This window comes from Saimiri boliviensis, chromosome 9, assembly GCF_048565385.1.
Source record: "Saimiri boliviensis isolate mSaiBol1 chromosome 9, mSaiBol1.pri, whole genome shotgun sequence".
Classification (NCBI taxonomy): domain Eukaryota; kingdom Metazoa; phylum Chordata; class Mammalia; order Primates; family Cebidae; genus Saimiri; species Saimiri boliviensis.
Window position 1 is genome coordinate 109,926,463 of NC_133457.1, and position 25,707 is coordinate 109,952,169.

Genomic DNA, 25,707 nt, shown 5'->3' on the forward strand with positions numbered 1-25,707 from the left:
AGACTACCACCCAGTATGCCTGCCCTCCTATCCCTCGCAGCACAGACAGGTCATTCCATCTGAAACAGACACCAAAGAAAGGCCCTCTGAAGTGCTCCTACCCCGACAGCGGCTTAGGGGTAGAGCACCTGAGCCCCAGAGGGCCTGGCTTGGAGACACCATGAGTGACTCTGGGCAGGGTCACAACCCCTCTGAGCTTGCCTCTGGTGCCTCCACATTTCCCCAGAAAACAGTTCTTTTCCAGAGTCTGAGAGACACCTTTCCTCCCCACGCCTGGACCAGCCTGCAGTCCCCAGATCCATCCATCTCTCCTCCCCTCTCTCCATCAGATCCTGCTTTCAGCAGGAAAGGATCTGAGGGACTAACGCCTACTCAAGCCATAATGATGAATAATGGCTTAATGTGGGTGTTTACAGGGGACAGCGATGCTGCTTAATGGAGGAATTTCAGGCACAGAGAGGAGTGCGTGGAGGTGAGGGGCTCAATCCCCACTCCTCCTTCCCCTGAGCCCAGTTCAGCTCAGTTCAACAGCTCAAGTCCACCAAGTTCCAACTTTGTGCCAGGTTTGGCCTGCTTGCCAAGGGCACAGTAAATAAGCTCACAGTTCTGTGGGGTGGGAGGTGAAACCCCTCTTATAGCAACTTAAATGCCAGGTGGCATGTGATCAGGCTATAAAAGTATCCTGTGTGGACACCCTGAGACCTGTGGGGCTCAGGGAATGGACTGAGCTCTGGTGTTTGGAAAGGGAAGCTAAGTGGGAGACAATCAGGGCTAATTCTTGGAGGAGGTGGCATCTGAGCTGATGGGAAGAAAAGGGTGGGCATTTCAGGCAGAGGAGTGTGCATGGGGGCTGAGTGATCTGGCCAGTTTGAGGAGTTAGATCATGAACAGGGGTGTGTGGCTGGACAGACGGTGTGTAGCCGGTGGGTGGGGAGGGGTTGTCTGACCCGGCTCTAGCCAGATCTTCCTGAGAACAAAGGAAGTGGCCTCTCTAGGGAGGAAGAAATGCAGATCACCTTGGTTTTTGAGACACCGTCTTGCTCTGTTGCCCAGGCTGGAGTGCATGCAGTGGCGGGATCTTGGCTCACTGTAACCTCTGCCTCCCAGGTTTGAGGGACTCTCCTGCCTCAGCCTCCGGAGTAGCTGGGACTATAGGGGCCTGCCTGGCTAATTGTATTTTTAGTAGAGACAGGGTTTCACCATGTTAGCCAGGATGGTCTCGATCTCCTGACCTCATGATCTGCCCACCTCGGCCTCCCAACATGCTGGGATTACAGGAGTGACAGACCACCTTCTTTAACCCAGCATCACAGTGGGCAATTCCCATCTCTTTAACTCATGGGAATCATGACTCTGAAAGTTTTTTTATTCCCATTTGGTAGATGCCTAATTCCTCAGTGTGTTTTTTTCTAGTATCTGCTCCAGAAAATCTTTATGGAAGGAGTTTCAGGGTGGGGAGTCATTGCTGGAAGGTGAGGGTGATGGTGAGGGCGTTAAGCTGCAGTTCTGGGCAATGAGAGTGGGAAAACGTCCACACTCCACAGGGAAGAATGGAGGGGAGGGGTCTGGACCATGCTGTTCCCTCTTTCCCTATAGGCCCAAGCCTGAACTAATGGGGTCAGGAGGACCCGTGAGCCTGCTGTGAACACAGCCTTCCTGGGTACAGAACAACTTCTATGGGCCTGGGCATGACAGTGCCTGACGCTGCCAGCTCTGCTCCGCAACCCCTGCTCTGTGCTGCCGCCTCCAGGGATCTGGCTTTGATTCCCTGAATTATGACCTGGGCTGGTCGTAATGAGGCTGGAGTTATGGGTGAGGAGGAGGTGCCTCTCCGAAGCCTTCATTTCCCGGAGCGTATGGCTTCCCTGTATGCACCACGGGAACTGTTCCCCCGACTCCAACAAGCAGCTCCAGGGCCCATCACAGCCCTGCAGGGATGCAGAGCAGGGCAGGGGCTGGAGAGAGACAGAATTTGGAGGCAGGCTGCGGCCACTTCTGGAGTGGGCTGCCGAGGTCGAGGGAGGGGCGCGTCAAAGGGGGATCTGCCGACGTTTGCAGACACCCAGCTGTTGCTTTCCTTCTCTCCTTTCCTTTATTTCTTTGTTTCTAACACCTTTTACAAGGATGGGAGGTGCTGAGATTCAATCGTTCATTGAGTCACCAAACACGAGGGTCTGCCACAAGCAGGGAGACTGAACAGCGTTTTATTCTTCCGATCATTCATTTATTCAACATACTTTAACAATCGTTTCTCCTTTTAAGACAGCAGGATGTAATCAGTTATTCAGCGATCTATCAGCAAAGAGAAGCATTTCTTCTGGTTATTCCTTTATTCTTTCCACAGTACCTCTCTGATGCCAGTCCATGTGCTAGGCACTGGAGACATAGTAATAAAAAAATGAAGTCCTGGCCGGGCATGGTGGCTCCCACCTGTAATCCCAGGACTTTGGGAGGCCGAGGTGGGGAGATCACTTGAGGTCAGGAGTTTGAGACCAGCCTGGTCGCCAACAAGGTGAAACCCCGCCTCTACTAAAAATACAAAAATTAGTTGGGCATGGTGGGGTGTGCCTGTAACCTGAGTTACTCAGGAGGCTGAGGCAGGAGAATTGCTTGAACCCAGGAGGCGGAGGTTGTAGTGAGCTGAGATTGCACCACTGCCTTCCAGCCTGGTGACAGGGCAAGACTCTGTCTCAAAAAAAAAAAAAAAAAAAAAAAAAAAAAAAAAAAAAATGAAGTCCTGACCCTCATGGAACTGATCTTTGGGTGGGGGACACAGATAATACAGGAATGAATTTACAATATAATTTAATATAAAACACCGAGAAGAAAAGTAAAGTAAAGAAGCAGGAAGTGGAGAGAATGATGGAGGGAATGGAGCAAGTGCGTTGCTAAGGATATAGTGTCAGGGAGGGAGGTCCTCTCAGAGGAGGTGGCATTGGGCCGAGTCTGGGAGGATGAGAAGGAGCTGTGCACAAAATAGTTCCACACAGAGGGAACAGCATGTGCAAAGGTCCAGCGGTTGGAACGAGCTGAGATGGCAGTTGCAGCTTAAGTGCAGGACGAATCTGGACATGTGGAATTTGGGGTGTTGGGGAGGAGAAAGTGCTCTTGGTAGAAGGGCTGTCCAAGGCAAAGACCTGGAGTCGGATCCCACTTCAGGTATTTTTAAAATTTTATTCTTTTTTTTTTTTTTTTTTTTTTTTTTTGCTACAGAGTTTCCTTCTGTGGCCCAGGCTGGAGTGCAGTGGTGTGATTTCGGCTCACTGCAACCTCCGCCTCCCAGGCTCAAGCAATTCTCTTGCCTCAGCCTCCTGAGTAGCTAGGATTACAGGTGCACACCACCACGCCTGGCTAATTTTTTTTTATTTTTTATTTTTTATTTTTATTTTTTTTAGTAGAGATGGGGTTTCACCATGTTGGTCAGGCTGTTCTTGAACTCCTGACCTCAGGCGATCCACCCACCTTGGCCTCCCAAAGTGCTGGGATTACTGGTGTGAGCCACTGTGCTCAGCCAAGATCTCCACTTTAGACAGAGGAAAGGTAAAGTCCAAGAGGACCCTACCAAGCATACTTCATGACAAAGCAGTGCCTCAAACCTGGGACTTGGACTCCCCAGGCATAAGGCATCTCTGGGGAATGGGGAAAAATGCACCTCTGGGTGCAACCCAGTGTCAGAGTCACATCTGGCAGGGCCAGCCTGCCCCCCTTGTGAGGGCACAATCTGCCCTATTGTTTGAGGATGGGGCTCTGGCCCTCCCATCCTCACCTCTCTCACCCCTTCCTGGCCCTTCATACCTCAGCCTCCAGGTCCTCCCAGGGGCATCTTGGCCCGGTGCCCTGGCAGCCTGCCACCTCTTCACCGCTCTGCACAGCCCTGCTAGGGCTGCCACAGACACATTGGCCTCCTCCCTCACTTCCTTCATCCTTTTCCTGCTCCAGCTGCTTTTCCGGAATGGATAGTGACTACAGGACCCTGTCCTGGCATTCAGAATCGGTCCAGGGAGGCAGCTGTGGAGTCCTGCAGCTGCACGCAGTTCTCCCGGGACCTGGGGCCTGTTGGTGGCCTTCCCTGGGCTGCACAGAGCCGTTTAATCCCAAATGAGATGAAAAACTGAGCCCTGGCCTGGCTCAATGAATGTTGGCTTTGCCCTGTCCACACTTCAGCCTCACCTCTTATAATCCGTCCATCTGCCCATGGGTCTACATATACACTTATGGCTTCTGTGTGTATGCGAACATGTGTCTGCAGTCACACATGTGACTGAGTAGGCATGACGATCTGATAAACATTCCTTCATTTCACAAATATTTGTCAGTTTCCACTCAGTGTTCTAGGCCCAGCAAAAAGAAACAGGTAGAGTCCTTGCCAGGTGGGGACACAGACAATAAACAAATAATGTGTCGCATCATGGCAAGTGCCGAGGAGAAAGCAAAGCAGAGTAAGGCGCAGGAAAGTCTGGGGGTGGTGGGATTTGCTGTTTATCTGTCCATCCCTCGTCATTATAAATGACCATTTATACAGGTTAGTCAGGGAAGACTTTGTCCTTAAGATGACATTTAAACAGACATCTGAAGTGAGGGACAGAGTTGTGCACAAAGCTGGGAGAAGAGGGTTCCAGGCTAGGGCAACAGCAGGTGCAAAGGTCCTGAGGTCAGCAGCATGTGTCTAGTGGGAAGGAGGAACATCGGGGGTCCGGGGTTGCTGAAGTGGAGGAAGTGCAGGGGAAGCAGCAGCAGATGAGGTCAGAGAGATGTGGAGGTGCAGTCAGGGCCTACAGGCTCTCTTGGGTTTTTATTCTGAGTGAGAAGAGACCCCTAAGAGGGTTTGAGCAGAGGACATGCTCTGACTTATGTTTTAAAAGATCATCTGGGCTGGGATGGTGGTGGTTCACACCTGTAATCTCAGCACTTTGGGAGGCTGAGGCAGGAGGATTCCTTGAGTCCAGGAGCCCAAGACCAGCCTAGACAACATATCAAGATTCTGTTTCTACAAAAAACAATTTAAAAAAATTATCCAGGAGTGGTGGCATGTGCCTGTAGTCCCAGCTACTTGGGAGACTGAGGCAGAAGGATTGCTTGAGCCTGGGAGTTCAAGGCTGCAGTGAGCTACGATCACACCACTAACACTCCATCCTGGGTGACAGAATGAGACCCTGTCTCTAAAGAAAAAAAAAAAAAAAAAAAAAGGCCAGGCATGGTGGCTTATACCTGTAATCCTAGCACTTTGGGAAGCTGAGGCAGCCAGATCACTTGAGCCCAGGAGTTCGAGACCAGCCTGGGCAACATGGCAAAACCCTGTCTCTACAAAAAATAGAAAAATAATCTAGGTGTGCTGGCATGTGCCTGTAGTTCCAGCTATTCTGGAGGCTGAGTTGGGGGGGGATCACCTGAGCCTGGGGAAGTTGAGGCTGCAGTGAGCCATGATCACGCCAGCCTGGGTGAGGGCTTGTCTCAAAAAAAAAAAAAAATCATGCTGGCTGGCTATTATGTTAAGATAGGCAGAAGCTGGGGTTGGAAGGGGCCTGTGGGAATATTTCAATAATCCGGTAGAGGACTAGTGAGGGGCTTGGATCAAGGGGAGCAATGGAGATGCTGAAAAGCGAGGCGATGGGTCAGAAATGGGGTTCAAGGGAAGATAGCAACTGAGCATGACCATAACCTTGCCCTCAGCCTAGGCAGTGAGAATGAGCTGAAGACCGTAGAAGAGCAGATTTGGGGGGTGATCAGGAACGGACTTTGACGTGTTACAGTCATGTTTTGGACAGGTTGCTTCCCAAATGCTTATTAGACATCAGGCACAGGTGCAGAGCCGTCTTCCATGACCAGGAGTTCAGGGGTGAGGCCCTCTTGCAGGCAGCACTTCGGGAATTTGAGTGGCATTTCAAGTTGAGACTGGGTGAGAGCACCAAGGAGTGGCTGTCGGTGGAGAAGGGATCTGGGGACTAAACGCGGGGCCCACAGCTACGGTGATCTAGGAGCTGAGGAGGAAATAGCAAGAGACTGAAAGAGAAAAGAGGAGGAAAAGGGAGATGTCCTCGGAGCCGACAGAAGAAAGTGCTGGAAGGAGGGAGTGGTGAACTGTGCCCTGAGGCTGCCGTTGGCGGGTGAGTGTCTGTCCAACTTTGCCGGGGACAGTTCCGCGGCATAACTGTTCATAATGTCCCCCAGTTTGGATGATAAATCATGTGGTGATCCTACTGATAGGGCCGATGTGGACGTGGACTTGCCCAGTGGAGCTGGCGGGGCGGAGGTCATGCGTGACCTTGTTGGCAGCGATTTGGTGGAATGGTGGGTGCACACGCTGGACTGGAATGGGTTCCAGAGAACCGGGAAGAGGAAAGGTGGGGACGTGTGTGGGTGGGTGACGGCCCCACTCGGGATTTGTGAAGGTTCGTTTGCCTGCCCCCGCCTGCCAACCTCATTCCAGTAGAGATGGCTCAAGACAGAGGCTCAGGACACTAATCAGTATCCACACGATGCCGCTTTGGCTGTGCAGGGAGGGCCAGCAGAGCCCCCTTCTCCCTGCACCCCTCCTCTACTCGTGCCATCTCTCCTGCTGCAGGGCCCGGCCAGACTCATCCCTATGTGCCTGGACCGAAGCCACCACCATTTGCCTGGGACCCCTGTGGGCCCTAAGCCCCCTAGCAGGACAGGTGAGTCTCTGTCCTTGCTCAGGCTCCTGTGACCCGGCAGATCCTTGATGCTCCCACCTAGGTCTGGGTTTCTCTAGTGGGTATGGGTGTGCCCTGGGTGTGCCCCCTGCCTTCCAGCTGCCCGACAGCCCCGGGAAGAATCCCACAGCTCCAGTCTCTGGCAGTCACTGAGCACCTGCTGTGTTCTGGGTCCTGCAGAGGCTCTGTCATTCTGTGGGGCACACAGAGGGGGCAGGCACGATGCGGGAAATATTAACAACTTGAGGCAGCGTAGACACCAGCCACACCGACTACAGGGTCCCAGAGGCCAAGGAGAGGGGAGGTCCAAGAGATAGTCCCTGTGGTGTGGTAGGGGCTAGGGTGACAGGGCTGGGTCGTCTTCAGGGGGGTTGGGACAGCGGCTGTTTACCAATAGTGATGACGCATTTTCATACACGGTATAGCCACGCCACGTGTACCTGACTCTTCTCAGCCCGGGAAGTAGGCCAGATGTGGTCCCTGCTCTCAAGGCATTCACAGCCTAGGGTAGAGACATCCATTCCTTAATTCATTCATTCCACAAACTCTTACAGAGCATTCCCTAATGAGCCAGACAGACCGTTAGGTACTCTTGGGATGACGGAAACCTAAAGACATAATTCTCCCAAAGAGCTCACCATCTAGAGGGTGGCAACATTCATTCAGCAATTACAGTGCACCTCGTGTGTACCACTGCCTCATTTATCTACTCAGTGAACACTTACTGAACTACTATGTGCCAAGTTCTGGGCTGGGTCCTTTGCAACTTTCACAAATGAGCCTTAACAGGTTTGTGGCCAAGTTACCAGATGCTAATCAGAGAAATCCCTGGCAGTTGCTTATTTATCAGTGAACCAAAATCTAGTGAAGACCTACTATGTGCCACACCACATGTAAGTGTTCTGCAAATTCAATGTTCATGTTCACAGATGAGTAGGAGAGACCAATATTTTTTTTTAAACCCAACCAAAAAATAAAACCTGGAAAATGGAAAGCATAGGAAACTCATGCATAGATGTGAAGGCTCAGAGGGGGAGCTCCGATCTCCGTGAGTAACCATGGAGGGCTGCCTGGAGGAGGGGGCATTGGAGCTGACTCTTGAAAGGTGAGGGGGATTTGGACTTAGGGAGATGAAGTAGGAAATTACTGGAAGAAAGAGCATGAGCAGAGGAAACCTAGAATATGAATGGGATACAGTGAATAGCATAGTATAGCTGGGTTTTATGCTGTATAAAAAGAGTGACAGTTGGTACCAAAGTTATCAAAAGAAAAAGAACAAGTGAAATGAGAAAAAAACAAGAGTTATAGGAAATACAAAAGACATGGCTGGCTGCAAACAGTCAATTCATCTCCCATCCTTCTTTCTTGTTTCAGTCCCATTTCAATATTCACTCTTACTCAGCCATGTGCTGCCCCTCCTCTGTTAATAGTGATTAGTCTAAACCAATAGGATGAAGACCCCGCTCCCCACCAGTAGCTGATTTAGAAAACATTATGTGATGCAGTTCTGGACAGTGAAATATAAAAGTATATCTTCTGCGAGCTTATGGAATTTTTTTTATTGTTAAAAAAGAGATGCCTTAAGGAGGAACTTTTTGTTTTCTGCATATGTGAATAGGTGGCGTCTGGTGCAATCGCAGCCACTTTGGGATGATGAAGGAACCACACCAAGAGGCCAAAGAGGCCTACTTAGAAGAAACAGAACACTCTATGTGCTTGAAGATGTTGTTGAACTACTGAAGTAAGCCACTCTGGGTCTTGAATCCACTTCCAGCCTCTACTTCCTCCAGACTCTTTCTCTTTTCTCTGAATTTCCTCAGACCTGTCTGGCTGGGTCTCCCTTTGGGGTTTGCTGTCAGCTGCAATGGCAAGCTTTCAAAGGACAAAGACCACACCTACTCCTTCTTCCATCCCTTTCCCCATTCCCACGCACATACCTGGCAGAGCTAAGCAGAGAACTGGGGCCTGGGAGGGACTCAGGAGAGGCTTGCTCCAGACAGACTTCAGAGGCTGCTTAGGTAATATGACCTTCCCTCTCACTGGGGAGTTGCCAGCTCTGGGCATCACTGCTGCCGCCTGCACTATGTCCTTCCAGAGTCTGGCTGGATGGCCAGCATGTCCTTTCTTGATTTCTCAATGCCCTGGCACCATCACTGCCAAGGCTGTGTGGCTGCCAGCATGGTGGCTCCAGGCTGTCCCCTTGGGAACAAGGGAAGGGATTCTGATCCTACCTGTCCCACGTTCGTTTTTCATCCTCTCACTCTGCCAAGACCAAGAAGAGGGACTGCACAGAGCAACCACCAGGCAGAACAAAGCAGAACAGATTTCGCGGCGCCGCCTGCGGCTTCTGCACCTGTGCGTCCTCCCCCGAGTTCCCGATAATCCTCTTAACATTAGGAGACCTAAGACCATGAGATCCAAAGTCAGACCAGAGTTTGAGTCCAGTTTCACTATTTTACTGTATGTGTGACCCTGGTAATTTGCTTCATTTCTCTGAGCCTCAGTTTTCTCATCTGAAAAATGGGGATAATAGTCCTTACCTCCCAGGGCCAAGGTAAGGAGTAAACGAAATGAGGCATGTGAAGGAATTTGTGGCGCTTGGCAATAAATGCTAGTGAATGTCATCAGAATGACTAGTGTTGGCATTATTTCTGGTCCCTGGACAAATACTACTGGACCCTACTATGCACAAAGTATCCTGGCCAGGAAAGGAGAGGTTTAGAGATCTTCATCCACTCAGCCATTTATTTATTCACTCATGCATTTAATTAACAACTGTGCTCATCAGGCCCAGAGTGCAGCCTGTGTCAAGAAGAGCGAAGACTTGCTCAGGGTATGGGAGTTGCCTCCCGTTCCAGCGGCAGACTCAGGCTGGAGAACAGGGTAGTTCAGGAAGAGGCAGCTCACTCATCTCTTCTTTCCTTCGCTCACTCACTCACTCCTCTTGGCACACCTGGCTTGTACGTGTCCCCTCTCCACGCCTGCCCGGCTTCCAGAACTGCCAGTGGGAGCCGAGCCTGGCAGTCTGGCTCCTGTCTGCCCCCACTGAGTCCCAAGGGCACTGTGCCTGCTGGATCCTGAGCCCAGAGCTCTCTGTGCTTGGCTGCTGTCTTCTCCCTGGGGGAAAATTATTTCTACCAGCTCAGTGCTCTTCTTTTGGGCCAGAATAGCTCATAGCTCTCGGTGTAATGCAGGAGCTATTGAGGCATGGAGGGGTGCTGGGAAGAGCCGCTTTGTCTCTGCTCACCTCTCAGGGGCTCCCCTGCACACATCAGCGATGCACATGCAGGCGTGTCATCAGCCACACACACCCTCATGTGAGTTGCAGGCACACCAAGGCAGCAAAGGGTTGCCTCCTTCATCTGTGGTTCCTTTGTGCCTTCCACCCCGTGGTTCAGAACCAGGCTCTTCTTTGTCCTGGCCTCAGCACTCTCCCTACTGGCCATGGATGCTCCATTATTTGTCTCTGTCCTTCAACTCACACTTCAGTGCTGTGCTCAGAGTGGGCACTACTGAATGTGTAAGTGAATCCATGAAGGGATGTGTGGATGGATGGATGGATGGATGAATGGAAGGACACGTGGTGGGGTTGCCTGGTTACTGCCACGCCTCCTCCCTCAGACTGCTCTTCTATGCTTATTCCACTTACTGATTCATCAAATATTTTTTGAGCACCTACTATGTGCCAGGCTAAGGATGCAGCAGTTAGAAAGTCAGACAAAGTCCTTGTCCCCGACCTTCCATTCTGTGTGTGTGTAGTGGGGGAGATAACAACCATTCACCCAATAACCTCACAAATAAATGCACAATTGCCAACTGTGTCAAGGTCTGCAAAGAGAAAGTACAAGGAACCCCAAATTTATAGCGGACACTACCTCATTAAGGACGGGTGGGGCAAGTTAGGGAACAGTTCCCTGAGAAGGGAGTTTTCAGCTGAAACCCAAAGGATGCGTGGGATGTACTGCGGCACGGGTGGCACAATGTGCAGAGCCATATTCAGGGGACCGAAAGGCCAGGGGCAGAGCAGATCGTGAGAGGGGAGGCTAGGGAAGCAGCTGAGGATGGACCTGGAGGAATTTGGATTTCGACTCAACCAGAAGGCAATGAAGAGTTTTGAGCAGAGGCGATGCGTTCAAGGTTGTGTTTGAAAAGAGATCACTGTGCTTGTGGCTGGAAGCACAATTGTGGATGTGCAAGGCTGGACTTGGGGGGGACCCGCGAGAAAGCCGTGGCAGCGCCTGAGGAAGAGGGTGGTGGTGGCGTGGGCCAGGGAGGCTGGTGTGGGATGGAGAAAAGGTGCCGGCTTTGGAATATTTAGGAAGCAAAATGGACCAGACTTGGCGACGAATCGGACGTAGTGGATGAGGGAAGGAGAGATATCGAGAGTGACTCTCCGGATTTTATTTTTGTTTTAGCTGACATTTATTGATCACCTACTAAGAGCCACTGTTCCAGCACTTTCTGTGCATCACCTGACTTATTCCTCAAGATCACCTCATAGAGTCTGTGGCCGTTATCCCCTTCCCACTCTCATTTCACTCCAATGAGAAGGCCGGGCAATGGGGCACAGTGGGATGTGTCCCAATCTTTGTTCTTTTGGGGAACAACCTTGGCAGATCAAAGGCACAGGAAGGAAGGAAGAGAGGCCAGCTGCATACACTGAGCTGACTCTGAGTCAGTGAGAATAATGATAGATAACATTTATAACGCTTTTACTGTGTGCCAGGCACGGTGCCATCCAATTAGCTAATAATAAGAGGTAACACTTAGCTCCAAGCAGGGCACTTTATATCAATGATCTGATTGAATCCTCACAATACCTCTCTTTAAAATTTCTGTTACAGAAGCAGGAACAGTGGCTCAGAGAGGTTGAGGGACCTGCCAAAGGTCACACAGCTTGTTAGTGGTGGATCTGGAATTCAAACAGGCTCTGGCAGTGGGAGGGAAATGAGGATGGGCCAGGAGTTGCTCAGTGGCTGCTGGAAAGGACAGGCCTGCATTTGGCTCTCAGCATGAACCATGTCCTTCCCCACGCTGCTTGACATGACTTAACCCAGTCCTGAGTCCCTCGTTAAGGCCTGACCTCCGTGCAGATTATGAACATGCATGAGCATGCACAGACACACACACTGTGCACACACACCATGTACACACACACACACACACACACACACACACACACACACACACACCCCATGTACACCTGCACACTCCTTGGCTAGCACTGCTCACCTGCCCAGGGGCAACCTGTCAGGACCTGCCACCCCAGGTGCCCCTGGCCTGCACCTGTCTCTCTGCCCCGCCCCCGCCCTGCTGGAGTGCTCGTGCCGCAGGCAAAGCCGCGCTGTACATCATGTTGACAGTAGAAATTACATCCCGAGCTGCTGTTTTACACCGCGCCCTGTCAGAACTCACCGCAGCCCAGTGATCAGGACAAATTGAATACCATCCTGGCCGTGTCAATATTTATTCCATTTTACAAACTCGTCCAGCTGGGGGCAGGGCCCTACCGTGGTGCCAGCCAAGCCGAGGCCCAGGGGGCCCTTCTCCCTCCGAACCACCTCCTCCTTGCTCTTTTCTCCTCTTCCTCCTCCTGCTTCTCTACTTTTCATAATCAGTTAAAATGATAAAATTCAGCCTTGATAACAAAGGCTGCACTAATCACAAAGGCGGAGTTTAACTAAAAATTATAAAATGAACCCATGAATCCACACTTTGTGCAGAATACTAAAGATAGCCCCCTCCTCAGAAGCGCCCATTTTGTGTCCCTTCTTGACGGTAACCCACTGGTTCCTTCTGTCCTGGCTTTTATAATGACCAGTCCTTGCGTTTCTTTATTGTCTGCCTCCCAACTATGCACTCTCGACTGTCTTAGTCTTGCTTGTTTTTGAGCTTGTATCTCACACGGAATGGTCTTTTGCATCTGGCTTCTTTTTTCTCAGCATTATGCTTGTGAGATTCGTCTCTGTTCTCGCATGTGTTCCTTTTCACTGCTGCATAGTATTCCATTGCATGAATACACTGCAACTTAGAAATCCATTCATCCATTCTCCCTTTTCCCCTTCGTTCCCCTTTTCTCCTGCTCTTCCGTCCCTTCCATCTTCTTCCCTTCTCCTTCCTACTTCTTTTCCAGTTCCACCTCCTGGTGGCCTGCCCACTGTTGTTCTGTCTGCTACATCTGGGAGCCATGCACACATTCTCTCTCTCTCTCTCTCTCTCTCTCTCTCTCTCTCTCACACACACACACACACACACACACACACACACACACACACAGAGAGAGACACACACTCTTGATCCCAGCTCCTCCATCCTACTGGACCACTGGGGGCGCAGATGCCCCGTCTGGGCCTCTCTCTCTTTCCCTGCCCAGATTTTGGGTATGTGGCTCAAGCCAGAGGAAGGCTTTCCCTGGACCTGAGTCTATTAAAGTTTATCTGCTGCAGAGGATTCCTGGGGCAGAGACTGGGGACATGGTATAGCAGGGCTCTTTGTCCGCACACCTCCCGCCTCTACCCTGGTAGCCTTGGGGAGAAGGTCTCTCCTCCCACTGTTACCTGCTCTGGACTGGGGTGGGAACTGAGGTGGCCGCCAGTGGCCCTGTGGCTGTCTGTAGGATGCACAACTGCATGAGGAGAGAGGGCTGGAGCCTGGGCCATTCAGGGGCCAAGCCTCAACTTCAGCTCTGCTCATGGAAGGTGTCGCGGGGCACCTACCCTGTACCTAGCATTGTGTCTCACCAAGGCAGAGAAGACCCGCAGGCTGGCGGGGGTGGGGGACCTCATAGGAGTCTTTACAGGCTTGAAGACCCCAGGAGCATGTGTGACACATTTCATCGCAGTCTCCCTCAGCGTCTTCTCTGCCTTGGAGCTGCTTTGACGATGCACATATTCGGGATAGTTAATTTTTATTGCAACCTGAGCAGATGACATTAAAGAATCTGTCCCTTTGTGGTACAGGAGAAAGCTCTTTAGGCTGGAAGGCAAGTGGAGTAGGTTGGAGCTTGGCTTTGATCCCATAACACTGGGTGACCTTGGGCAAGTCTCTGCCCTCTCTGGACTTCTATACAATGACAGGAAGGTCAGGCTGCAGTTCCCAGGGTTCAGAGGACCAGGGTCATGCTGGTGTAAAACAAGGTGGGGCTTGTTTAAAATCACATTCCCAGGCCTCAGTAAGGATGATAACAGTACTAACGGGAATGTCTATAGGCTGCTTTGGGTTTTTTTTTGTTTTTTGTTTTTTTCCTTTTCGCACGTTCTGACAGGGTGCTGTCTGTGTGCCAGGGACTGTGCCTTTGATGAGCTGAAAAGAAGAGGCTGTACTTTTTTGACCACTCTGCTAAGCACCCTTCAGAGGTTACCTTGCTCCATCTGTGCCGCATCTGTTTTATTATAACTGTTACATTACAGATGAAGAAACCGGGTCACAGAGAGGTGAAGTCACTTGTCCAAGATTACAGCCAGAAAGTGGGGGAGGCCAGGACTTGAACTAGGAAAGTCTGGCGCCGGAGCCTGTCCCAGGTCTGGGATAGCTCCTAGGAGATTCCGATGTTGGCCTGAGAGCCTCTGGAGCAGGTGCCCGGCAAGTTGTGGAACAGAGCTCAAACACTGTACACTAACTGTGTGCCCAGCCCCGAGCCAACTGCTACATGTTTTCAGAGTGATTCAACGAGATACGTGTGAAGGGCTCATTCCCACACACAAGCAGTGCGAGCTCTTATTGTTATTATTTTAGGCAATTGTCACACCATCCTCCTGAGATGGGCTTTAGTCTCTCCAGTTACTGATGAACAAAGAGAAGTGTCAAGAAGAGAGGTGGCTTGCTGAGAACCACGTGGCTACGGGCCAAGCCCAAAGCAGTGAGCTTCCACCCCAGCCTACTCGGCCTGCATTCCCTGACTCAGCTCCGCAGCTGAATGGCGTCCCCCGACTCTCCAAACCTCAGTCTTGCCACCTGTGAGATGAAGGTGGACTAGTGGGCTGGGAGTCCAGAATCCCAGCTGCCGCCCTTGACACCATGTGTGACCTTGAATGAGTTTCTTCCCTTCCTGAACCTCTCAGTCTTTCCATCTGTAAAAGAAGTTACCAGTATCCTACTCCAATGCTGTGTATAAACGCTGCTTTAAAACAAACCTGCTGAGAGAAGGCTCTGGGTCCAGCTCCCTGGAAACAGACCTTGAGCCAGAGCTTTGCCTGTGAAAGATTCACTGGGGGAGAGCTCTCGGGAACACCGTGGAAGGGGTGAGGGAAGCTGGACCACGTGGAGGGAGAAGTTGAACTGCGAGGCTGTCTCAGCACGGGCCTCAGCTGGTCCCTCAGGGAACTCCGGAGCTGCGAAGCTCCGAATTGAGCAAGGCACCGGGCCTTTGCATCCATGTATTTAGCTGATACTGGACATGAGTTTCTGTCCCCCACCCGCCTAGAGGTGACCTGGGATGAGGCAGCTCACTTTGGCTGAGGGCGGTCAGCGGCTGTCAGCAGCCACAGGGTCACAACTGTCCTGCGTGGTGCAATCCACTATATACGATCTGCTAAAAACTTGGGGCCGACCTCAGCCCCGGAGGCGACAGCAGGCAAGATGGCAAGACGCGGCCTGAGCCTGGGCTTATCCAGCCGGGCCTGGCCTCGCTCCGGGGGTCTGCGGCCCCGGTCTGTCGCCTGCTGTGATCACAGCAGGATCAGCGCCCCAGATCTTGCTTAAAGCCTGGCGGCCACCGCCTGCCTTGCGGCTCATCTCTCGCAGCTCCCTGAGGTCCCAGCGATTATGCCACTGAAAATTCCGCTTTCATCTTGTCAACCTCGCAGTAAATTACAGGCCCGGGGAGGCGTGGGCCTCCTCCTTAAACAAGATTCAATTCCACTTAGCTGCCCCCATTCCCGCCCCACACACGGGTTCCCTCCCTCCCACCACCCCAGGCTCGGGATTTATGGCCTCTCTTTGCAGGCAGCTGGTAACCATGGCAAGCTCCTCAGGGAGGCTTCAGGCTGGAGCCTCCTCAGCCCCAGACTCCTGCGTGGCCGGCCGCTTTCTTCTAGGATGGAAGAAGGGAGAGGCTGGATATGGCAGGAATGGGCTTCAGAGGCCGAGGCCAAGAGGTCATAGTAACCCCAGCAATCATGAGCGCTTCAACACGATCACATCTGACCCTCACAGTAACCATCATCAGCCCCATTTTACAGATGGGCAGACTGGGGCCGGGGAGCATGAGGTCACCGCCAAGGTCACACACCAAGGAAGCAGTTGACTCCGGGGCTGAGGTGCTTAAGTACTCTGGCACAGTCCTTCCTTCCCCAGCCACTGCTTTTGGATGTCTGAATGTCTCTTAGCTCTCAGTCCCTGCTTACATTCCCCTAGTGATGGGGAAATCACTCCTCTCCGGACAGCCTGTTCTCTCTCTAACGATTAGACACAGTTGCCAAATGATTGATCAGGCCCTGTGACTCCTCAGAGGGTTATTTTGGCACTGAGTGGCCTCTGTGATCTGGCTGCTAACTCTCTTCTGCAAACTGATTGCTCACGGCTTGCCACCGCAGCCGGCTGCCTGGGGTCTCCTTGCTGCTCAGTGTCCTGCTCTGCCCCGGGTCTTTCTTATTCATTCCCATCCTGCTCCAATTACCAGCCCTGTCTCCGTTCCTATCGTGGAATATCAAAGCTGGAAATCCATGATTCCTCATTTTCCTGATGGAGAGAGGCCCAGAGAGGGGGTGCATTTCTCCAGTGCACAGGGTGAGTTGACAGTGTGGGTCCCAAATCTTCTGCCAATAAAATAATAAATAGTACTGAGCCTAGCCAATTTTCGTCAAGTGCTTGATAACCACCATGCTAAGTGTCTCACGAATGTAATCGATTTGCTTCTCACATAGCCCTGTGAGGCCGACTATTTCTATTGCCATGTTGCCATGGAGACGAAGCACAGAGAGGTGACTTGCCCAAGATCACACAGGCATCTGACGTCAGAGCCAGGCTCCCCAAACTGTGCACCCGCTGTCCATTCCACGTGGCCCGCTGTGGGTGATTGAGCAGACCGAGGATGACAAGAGGAGCCAGCCTGTGAGGGACAGGTAAGGGCGCCTGCTCCACCAGGGAAACTGGCCTGTTGCTTTCATTCTTGGACCAGCGGCCTGAGGTCACCATTCTCCCTGCCCCAAGCCTACCCCCTGGGGATTGTCACTTCCCATTTCCCCATCTACCTCCTCAGCGACTTCCAGCCTTGTGACTTCTTCCTACTGGACTGCAACCCTGGACCTCTGGAGGCAGGGGCCAAGGTCTGATTCACCTCCATACCCCAGAGCCCCAACCAGGCACCCGTAGGTAGTAGGTGCTCAAAAGAGACTTGCTTTTATCCAAGGGAATCAGGTTCCTGTAGAGCGAGACGTTTAAACTGATCCTTGAAGGATATATAGGGTTCGCCATATAGAGCTAAGGGGAAAGGAATTCCAGGCAGAGGGAAGAATCTGAGCAAGGTCTTGGAGGAAGGGCTATTCAGAGAGTCTGGGGGAAGCGAGTGGAAAAGGCAGGGGCAGCCAGGCTGAGCACCTTGCTACGGGGCTGGGTCTTATCTTGGAGATGGGAACACTCATTCTGACCTGGCAGTGCCAGGAGCAGATGGGAAAGAAGAGAGGGAGAGAATATTTTTCACAGGTCCTATATCTCCAGGTTGGGCCTGCTGGGGCTGGAGGGTGCAGTGCAGTTTGGCCAAATCATTCCCCCGCAGACTGTGAGCAGGGCCCCATCTGGGGTGACAGATAGGGAGCACGGAGCCAGGCCTGAGGGGCTTTTACTTTGTTGCCTTTCCTGACAAGTGATAGAGCTGGCAGATAAGGCATCTTCTTCCCTCATCTCCGGTCTCGGGCTGGAACAAGAAAGCGAGTTGAGACTGGCATCTTGTTCAAACCTTAATCCTCTTTTTCTTGAGTTTAGAGCTATGGATTCTAGTCATGGATTCTTCATGGGAATCTTTTCTCCAGGAGACAGTGCAGGTGTTGAAGGAAATGGAGTTCACATACAGGGCTATAGAGCAGGGGCTACGTGCGGGCGCAGTGAGAACCGAAATCTGTGTTCACCTTTACCCCCTGGATGGAACGGTCTGCAACTCCAAGAAGTCGAGGTTGGAGATATGAATCTGCAATTCCACATGTAGACGATATCTAATACTGATGATTAATTTGGCCGTGGAACCTGGGCTGGACTTCCAGCTTCGTTATTACCAACTGTGTGACCTGGGCAGGCCACCTCATCTCTCTGAGCCTCAGTATCCTGTTCCATAAAACAGGGAGCAGGAATCCCAGGTTTGTTGTGAAGCTCGAATAGATGATGAATATAAAAGTAATCCTCTGGAAAGAGTCAAGTGCTGTAACCAAGTGAGGTTTGATTATTATTCCCCACAGGCGAGAGTGGAGCAGTCATGAGAGAGGAAGATAATGAATAACAGCTGCTGTTTGTGGAGCCTGTACCACCTGCTGGGACCACCCTGGGATGAGACCATTGTAAACATCCGTTCCTCAAAGCCCCATCACAGCCCTCCAAGGTGGGTGCTGTTATTGTCCCATTTTGCAGATGAGGAAACACATCCCTGCCCGTCCTCTCTTATTCCTCTCTGCAACAGAGGAAATGGCCCTCCTTTTGTTTGAGACCATGCGCACCTTCCTGGAATCTGAGAAACCTTCCACGATGGATTCTCCCTTCTTACCTTCAGCCCTCTCTAACAGGTTTGTAGGCATCAGCATTTAAACGTGCTCAAGTAGATTCCATCTTTAAAAAAACGAAACCAAGCACATACCGCCCTATACTCCCCAACCCCTTCCCTTAATAGCAGAACCTTTCAGAAAACTGCCTGATCATACTCACTCTCTCCTTTATTCACCTCCTACTCTTCTCAACCCACTGCCATCTGGCTTGTACTCCCAACATGCACCGAGACGGCTTACTAAGGTCACCTTGACTGCCATGTTGCTAAATCCAATGGATGTTCTCCAGTCTTTATTTTACGTGACTCTCAGCGGCATTTAGAATAGAAAACTAAACAACTGGGTTCCCTACTACCTCTCTGCTAATGCCTTCTGCATCTCCTTTGCAGGTGTCTTTCTCTATCCCACCTGCAAACTCTTCACTCTTTCCCTGGGCAATTTCATTCATGCTGATGGCTTCCACTACCGTCAATACTATGATGGCTCCCAAGCTTAGTATCCTCAGTCCTAACCTTTCCTCTGAAGTTCAAGGAGAAACATACAGCTGCCCTCTCATGCCTCCACTTAGATGCCTCCAAAAAACCTCAAACTCAACATGCCCAAAGCTAAGTGTATGTTCCTCTTCCCTAAAACTGACTCTTCTCTGGGGTTTTCCATCTTGGTGAATGACACCCCTATCTGTCAAGTGTTTCAGGCCAGCAGTCTGGAAGTCAGGCTTGGCATCTGTCACTGCTGCACCCCCAAAAGGCAATTGTGAAGTCTGGGCCACTCCACTTTCTAAATAGCTCTCTAAATTGACCATTTCACATCATTTCCCTCTCCATTCTAATTCCAACCAGAAATTTAAGAAGATGCTTAGGTTTTTACAAGCTTGGGGAGACAGCAACCCTTTTTTGGATATGTTATGTTTGAGATGTTCCTGTGAGACATGCATGTTGAGATGTGTCATAGACAGTGGATGAAACAGTCTGGAGCTCCAAGGAGAAATCCAGGCTGGAGACATAACTCTGCAATTCATCAGCATGTGGATGATATTTAATGCTGAGGAAATGAATGAGATCACCTGGGGAGAGATACAGAACAGGTCCTGAAGTGAACCTCTTCAGGTGGTGGGGCACACCACCATCAGAGATGAAACAGAGGAGGAGAAGGAAGCATGGTGACTGAGAAGAAGCTGCCAGTGAGGTTGGAGGCCATCCAAGAGTCTGTCATGAAAACCAAGAGCGGAACTAGAGTTCAGCATGATGAAACCTGTTGAGAAGCAAAGTAAACTGAGGACACGGAAATGCCTCCACGAGCAGAGATTGCTGGTATCCTTGCTAAGAGTGCTGATGTCTGTCTTCCCTGCTGGGCTGTAAGTCCCATGAAGCAAGGGATGTCATTTGTTTGCTCACATTGTACTGCCAGTGCTTAGTTCATCACGCATTATTTTCTGGTGTGCCTGGTTATCTTTGACTGCATCTTAGCCATTGTACTTGAAATTTTATTTTAAGGAATAATTTGAAGCCCAGGATAAAGGTATTTTCTTCTACTGAGCATTTACATATGGCTGTGGGTGTTATCATTCTAGGATTAAATACAATTCAAGGCTTGAGGTTCCCTGGCGTACCAAAGTTGTGTGGATGAGGCTTCCAATCCATGATTCAAGGCTGGGTCATCTCTGGTTCACCTTTACCCCAAGGGTGAATCCTTTGGCATTGCAGTTTATTTTGGTGAGAATCTCTCAACTGATTTCCCACCTTGTTGAGGCCATGAACTTGGATTTCAATTCCCCTTATGCCGTGAGATCATCAAAAAACAAATTCAGATTTTCTAGGATCAGCAAATGCCCTCGGGACAAAAGCAGTTTCTATGCTCTCTAACTTCTCTGGGGTTTCTGTTTTTCCTTCAGTTTTGACCTAATAATTTCTGGTAATTCCTTACAAAGAGCTTACTTGTCAGCTCTTGAATGCTTTAATAAGATGCTTTTTATATTTTATTCAGCATTCTTAGCCCTTTTTAGCTGAAGGGTTGACCCCAAAAACCTAACCTCCTGTTTCTAAACACAGAAATGGCTAATCCCTAGGACTTCATCACGGTGCATGGCATGTCATTATGGCTTAATAAATATTTGTTAATTAAATGAATGAAGGAAACTCAGGTGTCCAATGTCCCTACTCTTTCCGAGGCATTGATCATCATACTCACAGGCCAAGATGCTAAGAGAGAGCTGTGCCCAGAGCTCGGTGAGCTGTGCAGAGAGGCAGGACTGTGAGCTTAGAGGAGGGAAAGACCCCCATGGAATGGGGAGAGACAGTGGCGAGGGGTATCAGATAGGTGAGTAGGAGGATGGAACTGCATCTTGGCAGATGAGCCACTGGCCTGGGAAAGAACTCAAAGGAAACGGACATTGTAAGTAAAGGCCTGAAATGAAGACTGGAATGAATGAGGAATCCAAAGCTAGGAGTGGGCAGAGAAGCAGGAACCAGCCAGGGAAAGGGGCCGACAGAGGCCCCAGGGCCCAGTGTGAATGCAGAAGCCAAGCTGGGCCGGGAGGGGGGGAGTTCCCTGCAGCCACTGGGAGGAGGGAAGAGGGGAGAGAGGAGGCAACAGCTTTTGTTGAAATGCACACATGGTAATTGCTACAGAAGAGCGTTTCCCTTAGTTTAAAACGCTTTCTCCTCTGCATTTTCCTTGGTCCCAGTTTCAAAGGAATTTTAATTGCAAAGAAAATTTTGTCATCTCCCTGCGGGGAGAGGGCTCCGCAACTTCGAACAGTCATGCCTGATGCTGATTCTTCTTTAAACTGGGAATTTTCACGCTTTGGCTGCGTGGAAGCTTTCTGGGGATTGGGCAGCGGGGGGGTGGGGGGGTACGACAGGGCTCTGCTCCTTTCTGGGGTGGAAAGGCTGGGTTTGTAGCCAGGGGTTCCCTGGCCTAGGTCCTCAACAAGGGTCTTTGGTGCCTACCTGGACACCAGGTGCCCAGGTTACAGATGATAGTTTTTTTTTTTTTTTTTTTTCAGACGGAGTTTCGCTCTTGTTACCCAGGCTGGAGTGCAATGGCGCGATCTCGGCTCACCGCAACCTCTGCCTCCTGGGTTCAGGCAATTCTCCTGCCTCAGCCTCCTGAGTAGCTGGGATTACAGGCACATGCCACCATGCCCAGCTAATTTTTGTATTTTTAGTAGAGATGGGGTTTCACTATGTTGACCAGAATGGTCTCGATCTCTTGACCTCGTGATCCACCAGCCTCGGCCTCCCAAAGTGCTGGGATTACAGGCTTGAGCCACCGCGCCCGGCCTACAGATGATAGTTCTAATGCCTTTCTCCTTAAACCCAGTGGATTTATTTAATTAATGATGTTAATGAAACAATTGGACCCTTAGCTTCCATCCTTGTTCCACTCTAGATTATTCTCCACATGGCAGCCATTTGGAAAACAGTTTGGTCGTTTCTTTAAAAGTTAAGTATAAATTTACTATCCGATCCAGCGATTTCATTCCTAGGTATCTACATAAGAGAAATGAAAACATATGTCCACATAAAAGCTCGTATGAAAATGTTCACAGCACCATGATTCAACATAGCCCAAAGCAGAAAAAACCCCAAAGCCTCTCCCTCAGTGAATGGACAAGCAAATGTGGTATATCCACACAGAGGAGTACTATTAAGCAATAAAAAAGAATGAGCTGCTGATATCTGTGATAACTCGGCTGTACCTCCAAAACATTATACTCAGTGAAAGGAGCCAGATGCGAAAAACAAAACAAAAAGCATAAATGGTACGCCTTTGTTTATAGCAAATGTCCCGAAAAGGCAACTCTACAGAGACAGAAAGCGGAAGAAGTGGTTGCCTGTGGCTGGCAGTGGGGATGGAGATTGACTGCAGATGGGCATGAAGGCTCTCTCTGGGGTGAAAGGAATGTTCTGTAACTGAATGGTGGTTGCACAACTCTGTAATTTATGAAAACTCATTGAATTGTATGCTTACAATGGGTGAAGTTTACAGCATGTAAATTATACCTCAATAAAGCTTTTGGGAAAAGTGGCCCGCGTTTCTCTCAGTACAAAAGCCAGTGTTTCTATAAGGCTCTATGTGATCTTCCCCTGAGGTCCCTCTGACCCCGTCCGCCCCCCACTCCCCCGTCCTCTGCTCCAGTCCCCCTGGCCTGCTGGGTTTTCCTTTCTTGGCAGGCATTCTCCTACCTGATTGCCTTTGCAATAGCTGTTCCCCGAGTCTGGATGCTCCTTTCCCCATATCTGTGGGCCTTCCTCCCTTGCCATCTGACTATCTTTGTCCAAATGTCATATTGTCTGTGAAAAGCAACCTGACCACTCCACCTAAAATCACAGCCCCCTTCCAAGGCTCTGCCAATTCCCCATAGCTCTTATCACCTTCTAACATAGTATGTGATTTACTTATTTATGATGCTTCTTTTTTGCCTCCCTCTCTCCTCCCTAGCACGCACGCTTCAAGGGGATCAGAATCTTTGTTGGTTCGATTCACTGATGTATCTTTAGGGCATAGAATCATACCTGGCACAGAAAGGTGCTCAACAAATATTTGTTGAGTGGTTGAATTAATAAGCGATTCAACAAACGTCTGAATGCCTTCTCTGTTCCAGGAGCTGGGCATTCAGAAGCACATTGTATGAGCAAGTCCGTCACCCCTAGATGCCTTGCATTTTAGTGGCAGAGGCCATAGGCCAAAAAAAAAAAAAAAAAAAAAAATTTAACCGGTCAAAGAGGGAAATCCTCTTAGCTCCATCGGTAAGAAATCACAAGTGAAAGAAACTTTCCAAAAGGCTGCTGTGGGAGCAGGATGAGGGATGGTGTTCCTGGAGAGCGACCTACTAGGTAAGGAGGAATTGGCCAGGTGAGGGTGGGAGGGAAAGGGGTTCAGGCCCAGGGAACAGCATATATGATAGCCTAGAGGTCAGGGAGTAAGTGTGTCATCCTGTTTGGGGAAACAGAAGATGTTTGTTCCAGTTGAAATATGAACTTGAGGGGGATGGAGGAGAGATGCTGGTGAGGTGACTGCTAGTGCCAGGCTGCAGAGGACCTTGGGCACATCCAAACATATAGCAGTGAGCTCAGTGGGGCACTCTCCAATCAGGGAAGACGCTGGCCGCACATGGCTGGAACTCTCTGGCTGAATCTCTGCAATGCCCGAAGCCACAGGAGAGACCCTGGACTTTAGACATGTCGGTGATCCCCGAAGCGTTTAAACAAGGGAGTGACAGTGATTAGATTTACCTTTTAAAGGATCACTTCGGCTGTCAAGAGCAGAACAGACTGCAGGGCCTGGAGTTGCTTCAGGGAGGCTGGGTGGAAGCCTGTTTAGCCAGTCCGGCTGGGAGAATTGACAGTCGTGGACGATTGATTGGATGTAGGTGGTCAGCAAAGGGAGGAATAAGGAGGGATTATGGACAGCATTTAGTGAGCAGATACTTGTGCCAGGCAGGGCTGCCCTGAGCACCGTCCAGGTCCTATCTCCTTTAATCCGCACATCAGCAACTATACCGGGAGGAAGGAACTGCTGTCATCTCCGTCTTACAGACGAGGCTCCACAAACCTAAGTGGTGTATCCAGCGTGCAGACACAGTCTAATGATGATGTGGACTTTCAGGGGTGACTCCCAGGCTGCTGGCTGTGGTGAGCAGTGGAGCTATTTGGGGAGATGGAGGTGGGCAGGGCCAGAGAAAGTGACAGTTTTCGGTTTTCCAGGGAAGACGCCAGATCTACGGAGTGTGAGCTTCTCCACTCAAGTGTAGATGTCAAATAGATGGTCGATTTTGTGGGTCTGGAATCCAGAGAAGAAATTCAAGGTGGCAGGAAGTGAATCAGGTCGTATCACCACAAAGACCCCATGAGGTGGCCGAGATGGCTGGCTTGAGGCTGCGTGAGGAGTAAGAAAAGGCCCAGGGCCTGTGGGGTGGCCCACACGGGTAATCCCAGCACTTTGGGAAGCTGAGGGGGGAGGATTTCTTGAGCCCAGGAGTTTGAGACCAGGCTAGGCGACAAAGCAAGACCCTGTCTTTAGTGAGACTCCACCTCTAAAAAAAAGAGAAAAGGCCTAGGACAGCCCCAAGATTTAAAGGGTGGCAGAAGCACAAAACAGGCTGTTAGAATCGTCCCTTTGGGGCAAACAAACGTAATATCAAGACATACATGGTGGTGTATGAACAAAGCGTTTTTCTAGAAGGCTTTAGAAGATAGTGTTGGCAGGGTTCACCTCGGCTGAGCAGCAGGTCAGGCGGGGAGTCACTGTCACCGCCTCCCTTGTCCTCTCTGTGGGCACAGCCATGGGCTTACTACGTCTATTTTTGCAAAAAATGAATAAGGGAGTAACTGGTGGGTAAGATTTCAGGTCATTTTTGTTTGTCTTTTTCTCTATAATTCTTTGTATTTGTCATAACTAATAATAAGTATTGTTAACCAATGAAAGGGCAGGTGGGGGAGATGGTGAAGGTGAGTGACAGGGTGGTCAGAGAGGTGGGAGGAACAGCAGAAGACAGTGGGGTGGAGGACATCAGAGGGGGGCAAGTTTGGAGGAGGGTCTGCCCCCCAACAGTCCGGCGCTTATAAGAGATCAAGGGGCAAGAGTTTCCTGAGGTGAGGATCAGGGCGTCCTCAGCGACAGCACCGGGATGGCCGCCGGTGACCTGTGATGGTTGTAATGAGGAGGGGGCGGGCACCAGATTGGAGTGGGTTGAGCAGTGAGTGGGAGAGTGATGCGAAGACAACTTGATAAGTTGGGCTTTGAAGGGAAGGAGGGAGGGGGCGGTAGCTGGAGAGGAAGGTAGGGCCGAGGGAGGGTTTTCTTAAAGGAGAGAGTTGAGTGTGCTCAGTGCTAATGAGTGGGGGCGAAAGTGTAGATCCAGGCAGAAGGTAGGGGGCAGGAGGCGTTGGCCGAGACAAGAGGAAGGAAGGCTCCTCTGTGATGACAGGTGACAAGGAGGAGGAGGAGGAGAAGAAGGAGGAGGAGCGAAAGGGGGGTCAGAGGGTGGAGGCCCCAGGGAGCCGGGAACAGAAGCAGGCCTCAGGCCCTGGGCTCCTCTGGGGGACCACTCTCCAGTGCTACACTTCTGGGGACAGACCCTGACTTTGCTTCTCATGTGGGCCACCAGCCTTGGCCTGGGCTTGCAGGCCCTTCAGCGGCTCAGACCTTGGGCCCAGGCAGCCTTCTGGTCCTTCACATCTCTGGCGTACCGTGTGGCCTTCAGCAAGTCTGCCCCGCCTCTGCCCCAGGCCTCAGTTTCTCCTTAAAGGTTGTTTCAGCTCCAGGAGACTAGCACTCCATGGTTCAATGCCCCTTCCAGTCCTGCCTCTGCCGCCCCAGCCGCTGACATCTGGATTATGGAAAAC

At 50.8% G+C, this 25,707-nt stretch overlaps 1 protein-coding gene across 3 annotated transcripts in view; it reads right to left on the reverse strand.

The window, feature by feature from the left end:
• The window catches only part of CDH22 (cadherin 22), a 135,737-nt gene that overhangs the window by 78,512 nt on the left and 31,518 nt on the right, over positions 1-25,707 (reverse strand). Inside the window, exon 2 of one of the 3 annotated variants that reach the window (XM_074406595.1) lies at positions 23,596-24,142. The exons of 1 other annotated variant lie outside the window; for it this stretch is intronic. The gene's annotated coding sequence lies outside the window, so the exon portion shown is untranslated. Of the gene's footprint in view, positions 1-101; positions 261-23,595; positions 24,143-25,707 lie in introns of those variants that run through there. One more of the 3 variants, XM_074406596.1, reaches the window with a different exon arrangement.